General features: G+C 39.5%; 1 long non-coding RNA gene across 1 annotated transcript; it reads left to right on the top strand.

Moving 5' to 3' along the window:
* Positions 1 to 297: 297 nt before the first annotated feature.
* On the top strand, positions 298 to 1,937 carry LOC106039976 (uncharacterized). The gene is made up of 3 exons (XR_001209598.3): positions 298 to 432; positions 1,614 to 1,675; positions 1,799 to 1,937. It is a non-coding gene; the product is annotated as an uncharacterized lncRNA (long non-coding RNA).
* Positions 1,938 to 6,197: the final 4,260 nt, after the last annotated feature.

The raw sequence follows: 6,197 nt of genomic DNA, 5'->3' as shown, positions 1-6,197 counted from the left end.
TTATCTTGTAAAAAAAGTTCTCCAATGTGCGTATTCCAACAGATTACAGAGTCACGGAAACCTTGCAAGTGTGACTTTCTGTCCTGATTTTTCTCGTCCAAGTCTGAGGTAAATCTGGTGAGATGGAGGGATCAGGTCGTACCTGAAGGCTGCTCTGCTGCCTTCCTCTGTCGTGTACGGGCATCGGGGGCCCAGCGGGCGGCTGCAGCGCTCGGGCATCTCACCTTAACCCTGAGGGGCTGCGTGTCGCCTGAGGAGCGGTTAAGGGCCGCCTGAGGGGCGAGTAACGGCCGCGGCGCGAGCGGGTAACGGCCGTCTGTCATGGCGCAGTGCGCGCGCCCGTCCGCCAGGGGGCAGCAAGCCCCTTCGGGAGTGCGGCGCTGCGGGCGGGGTGCCGGCCCCGCTGCCCGCCGAGCCCCGGAGCGGAGCGGGGTAGGTTCGGGGGCCGCCGGCCGCCTTCGTGTCCCGCGGCCGCGGCCTGTGCCCCTGAGGTGCACGCGGCTTTCCCGTACCGCGAGGGGGCCGCGCCTCGGTGCTTGCCTTCTGTCCGGCTGGGGGGTGGAGGGGGAGCGGCGGTTCCTTAGCCGTTCGTGGCCGGCACCCGGGGCACTCGCTCCGCCCCGCTTCCCCGGCGCTGTCCCGGAGGCCGGCGGCGCTTCCCGAGGAGGGCCGGCAGGTGGCAGTGGTGCCCGGCGGGACGGGGCCGCGGCGTCTCTCTGTGTGTGTGTGTGTGTGTGTGTGTCTGTGTGTGTCTGTGTGTGTGTGAGTGTGTGTGTGTGTCTGTGTGAGTGTGTGTGTGTGTCTGTGTGTGTCTGTGTGTCTGTGTGTGTGTGTGTCTGTGTGTCTGTGTGTGTGTGTGTCTGTGTGAGTGTGTGTGTGTCTGTGTGTGTGTGTGTCTGTGTGTCTGTGTGTGTGTGTGTCTGTGTGAGTGTGAGTGAGTGTGTGTGAGTGTGAGTGAGTGTGTGTGAGTGACAGTGAGTGACTGAGTGAGTGAGAGAGGAGCAGAGCGCGCCCGCCGCCGACCGCCGGCAGTCCCGCAGGGCACGTCCGTGCTGCCGGTTAGCGGGTGGGCTCCTCTGCTCCACGCTAGCTGCCCGCGTCTCCTTCGCAGGTTTTCTTTTTGACGGAGGTTTTCTGTATGTTCTTCGTCTCCCCTAAACCAAGCGCAATGTGTAGCACTCAGATGTATTGCGAATAAGCAGAATTTGTTAGTGTGTTAAAATGAAATCATTCGTCCTCAGTGCAGGGGATAGTCCTGGACTTGGGCTCCTGACTCTCTTATTTGGCAGCACAACTTTTTATCTCGGACACACACTTTCGGTGGTACAAATTAATCTACAAGGAGAGACACTGCGTTGCCGCTGGCAAAGAAACCTTCCTTTTGTAGTAGTAGTGACTAATTTACACGCCTGCCTCCGCTCTCTTTCTAGCCTTCTATTCACAAGCGACATATCAAGGGTGGTCGAATGCCAGCAGAACAGCCTGTCTTTGGGAAAGATATTAGCTTTTTTTTCACCCTTGCTTGCCTCTCTACTTGTGCTGGCACAGGAAGCCTGTCAATACAACCTCCATCGTTACCTTATTTTTCCTCATTGACTTTCCTCCCTCTCCAGGTCCCTTCAACCCTTCAGTTTGTTCCTGATAAATATCTTGACACCGAGAAAGGCGCTAACAGGTTTGTGTGTGTTTTTATTTAGAAGTCATTCTTTCTGAGCTCGATTTCGAAGAAGCAAAAGTCTCTGTAACTGTCACCTAAATATTTCACGTCTGATTCAGCTGCCTTGTCTTTCTTGCTCAGGGTAATTATAAGCTGCCCCATAGCTACGAAAGAACTTGAGCTTCTTGCTGAAATCGCACCCAGCCGTTTCTTTCCACAAGGAGAGGGAGAAAGGAGGTCTGCAAGAGTTCACGTTAATAATGACTTAAATGCCCATTTCCCACACATCTTTGCTAGCACAAACAACTAAAATAGTCCACTTGCAAAGAACCTGATTCAGCTTTCTTGCATTCCACAATAACAGATGGATTGCTAGACTGTTTACTGTTGCTTCCCACAAACTTCCTGTTAGTAAACTCCTGTATTATTTATGAAACAGAAAAATTACAAAGAAGTACCCTAGCTGATTACTGCCTGCTGGTGAACCACTGCCAGAGAAACTTTTTATACAAATATGTGTATGAGAGCAAAGATTGCTCCAGCTGCTGCTTTTTGTTTTATTCTTACAATTGTTCATTTCACAGTATTCTGCAACCCTGACTGGACTCGTGGCCCTATTGTGTTGCATTCCCAAGCAGGTATTTCCTGCATCCAGACATTTACAGTCAAATCGAGGCATTCGTGGATGTGTGAAGGAGCAAGCGAAAAAACAAACAAACAAACAAACATAAAAGCATGCATGCATTGTTACAGCAATCAGCTACGAATAAGAAATGTTTGAAGCCTTTTTGTTTCACAATGACAATGATGAACGAGATGTTACTAATGTGATATTAATCTCTGCTGCCTTAGTGTAGGAAGTCTGTTATCTTGGAGATGTTGGTAGAAAAGAGAGAGAATATTGATCACCTTCATGCTACTTCTGACATAAGTAGGTAGCAAATGCAAAGAAACTATTTTCCTCTCAGTTTGGCTGTTAAACTCCGTGAAACATATGAGCTGAGAAAAGCACTTTGTTTTCACTGCATCCTGTAGGTTAGATTGATTTCTGACTTTTGGCAGCATGAGAAGGGAGGCCAGTCTATAGTCCATTTGCACAATGTATCAACAAAGCTAGCTAGTTTAAAAATGAGTCTGTAATAAAAAGGAATAAAATGTAACGCAGAAATATGAATCTTGTATGTTACCCAAAGTACTTGTAGTGATTCTAGAAATAACACTTGACCTAACACTAACAGTCGTTCTGTTTTTTGAATAGCTGCTGTTACATTTCCCTGCGTTTCTGTTCTATGTATGTGTTCTGTATGAACGAATTGGCTGCTCCACCTGATATTTATGACTGTAGACATGCATTATACATACATACAGAAATAGAATGAAAATTTTCCTGATCTGAGATACAGATAAGTCTTCCTTGAGATTTTTATTTGATTCCCTAAACTGAAATCAAAACTCAAACCAGCACTGCAGACTGAGTGCTTTCTAATGTTATAGACCTGCTATCATGGATCTTTCATTGCATAAAGTTTAACACAAAAAAGCTGCTGTACATTGTAGGCATCTGCAGGATGCTGCTTGAATTATCATATACCTTTATAAGGACTGTGTCTGCAAAGAGCCGATACCGAATGGAATGGGGCATCTGCTGATCCTGGGGCAGAGCTCATTTGTGTGCATTTATCTGTGAGACAATGTCACATAACTTATCACTCATTTCAAATAATAATATTTTCTCTGATCAACTTCTCTCTCTTCTCTGCATTTTTAAACGCTCTCACTCTAAGCTCCTATTGACAGGAAAAGTATTCAATATTATTAAGGGCAGATGATCAACTGCAGTATCTGTCTCCTGATGCTTCACTCCACCAACAAGAAGCTTGTGACAGATGTTTCTATGTTTTATGCAAATAGGAACTTCATGGATCAGTTTTCCTTTCCTCCATGGAATATATGCAGCTGGAAAATAAAAATCCAGCTCCACTGCATGAAGGAAAAAAAAAGAAAAAGAAAAAAGAAAAAAGAAAAAGAAAAAGAAAAAGAAAAAGAAAAAAAAGAAAAAGAAAAAGAAAAAGAAAAAGAAAAAAAAAGAAAAAGAAAAAGAAAAAGAAAAAGAAAAAGAAAAAGAAAAAGAAAAAGAAAAAGAAAAAGAAAAAGAAAAAGAAAAAGAAAAAGAAAAAGAAAAAGAAAAAGAAAAAGAAAAAAGAAAAAAAGAAAAAAGAAAAAGAAAAAAAGAAAAAGAAAAAGAAAAAGAAAAAAAAAGAAAAAGAAAAAGAAAAAAAAAAAAGAAAAAGAAAAAGAAAAAGAAAAAGAAAAAGAAAAAGAAAAAGAAAAAGAAAAAGAAAAAGAAAAAGAAAAAGAAAAAGAAAAAGAAAAAGAAAAAGAAAAAGAAAAAGAAAAAGAAAAAGAAAAAGAAAAAGAAAAAGAAAAAGAAAAAGAAAAAGAAAAAGAAAAAGAAAAAGAAAAAAAAAAGAAAAGCCACTGACCAAACAGGGAGCCGAGAGAATGCAAGCGGTACACGTGAAATCAAAATAATTGGACTGCTGGTTCCTAGGATCACTTCTGGGTGTCTTAAGTCAAGCAGTATACGCAATGGCATAGTTTTTGTGGGCTTTCTCTGTGACTACACTATCGCTCACAAGTCGTTGCTGAAAGATGAAAAAATCTTTCCTGGGTTGTGTGTGTATGATTGCTTCTTCACAAATATTTTTTTTACCATTTCTGATGTGCTGTTTTCATTCTCACAGTAGTTATGGAGAACTATCTGTATTAGATTTAATATGTAAGTATATTAAAAATAGTGAAGCTGAGCTTGCATATGAAGAAATGATTACAGTTTATATGTTATAAATAGAGACATTTATATAAACAGTATGGATTTAGTTATGTTCTTTATGATAGCACAGAAAACTGGATATGTAAAAGTGATTGATGAAAAGAAGATGGAAAATTTCCTTCCTGTTTATTAAAAGAAACAAAACCCCCCAAACTTAGCAATTTAGTGGAAGTTTAAGGGAAATATAGTTTTACAGATTATGATACAGTACAGAAAATTTCTATTTAGTGATTTCTAAAATAGCTTACAATAAGGACAGATTGTTGAATCTTACCTACTATTACCCTAGAAAAACATGAGAGGTGATCATCCTAAATGCTAATGATAAAAAAAACTATATTTTTAAATGATTATTAAATAGAATTAATATTGTTCTTTTAAACTGACCTGGTCTTCTTACATTATTTCTAATTTTATATAGTTTTTAATATTTCTGTGCAATTAATTTTTATCATCAGATGTCAGAACATGTCTAATGGATTCTTAGTCAGTTTGTCTATACCTTATTTTCTTGGTGAAGTTTTTCTTAATCCTGTATATTTTCAGTGTTTTAAAATCTATTGTGGGTCACAGAAATATTTTTTGGAGATTCTCATTTAGGATTTAATTTTAAATCTGTATCTCATATACTGCAAACACTCAGTTGGAAACTATGATAATTTTTCATTTTACTATGATGAAGCCTGGTTTTGTATCATACTATTGTATAGAATCTTGTCTCGATCTCATGACTAGTCAAAAGCTAGGAAATCTTTATCCACTTCAGATATGCTACAAAGTTTTGTTGAAAAGTCCCTTTCTGTACTTTTCTCTATTTAAATTTATAATAAGCATTAGTGATTTTATGTAGATTTATTTTAATTGAGTTCCTTAAAAAAACATAGCCAAAGATAAAGTGCCAATATCGGGAAAAGAAGAAAGAAAGAGGCTACATGTGTAAATGAATATCCTGCTTAACTGAATCTAATTTAATTGGACAGCAAAAAATTAGCAATATGTTTATACATATTACATCATGTCTGCTTTTGCAAGTAGCTATGCAGCTAGTAACGTCCTGCAGGTAAGGTGCTGTTTCAGCTAAGACCTGTATCTGAAAAGTCAAATGCCATCCTAGAATCAAGTATTAATAGAATAAACTTAATTTTAGTTTTTCATAAGTGCAGCTGCATTTTTCTATTTAATTATAGGTTCCCACAGTAGTAATTTTTCCATGACCTGCTCAATCTCAAAAGTCAGAAAATTGCTTCTTTTTTAAAGCTGACAATAGCACGGTATGTTTCCAAAGGAAAAAGACAAATTACAGAAAATCATTACTTTAAGCATACTTAAATAGCCAGGAAGAAATCCTAATTGAAAAGTTTGCTAAAATGAGAAAAACTTAGCAGTGCTTTTTTTTTTTATTTAGAAAAAAATTATCTCATGTTGTTGGTAGCTTTAGAAGCTGCATATGATATCATGCCTTTAATTTCGCTGCTCACCTTCTACGCCCCTTCTTTTCTCCCTGATAAGGTTACACAAAATATTTTTAGGAAGCAAACATTTTAACTGAAGAAGAATTAATTTGTAGATGTCTTTAATAATCTAAATAGATTGTTCTTTGAGAAGCTGATGCAAAGGTAATGGGAATCTTCATATTTCTTTGCATGGGCTTTCCAAGCAGTCTGTGAGCCTGTATTTTCCAGTAGTAGTTTCCCTAGTTTCCAAAGG

The sequence above is a fragment of the Anser cygnoides genome, chromosome 6 (assembly GCF_040182565.1).
Source record: "Anser cygnoides isolate HZ-2024a breed goose chromosome 6, Taihu_goose_T2T_genome, whole genome shotgun sequence".
In the NCBI taxonomy this organism is placed as follows: Eukaryota; Metazoa; Chordata; class Aves; order Anseriformes; family Anatidae; genus Anser; species Anser cygnoides.
The sequence above is the reverse complement of the archived record's forward strand: the minus strand, read 5'-3'. Positions and strand labels throughout refer to the sequence as shown.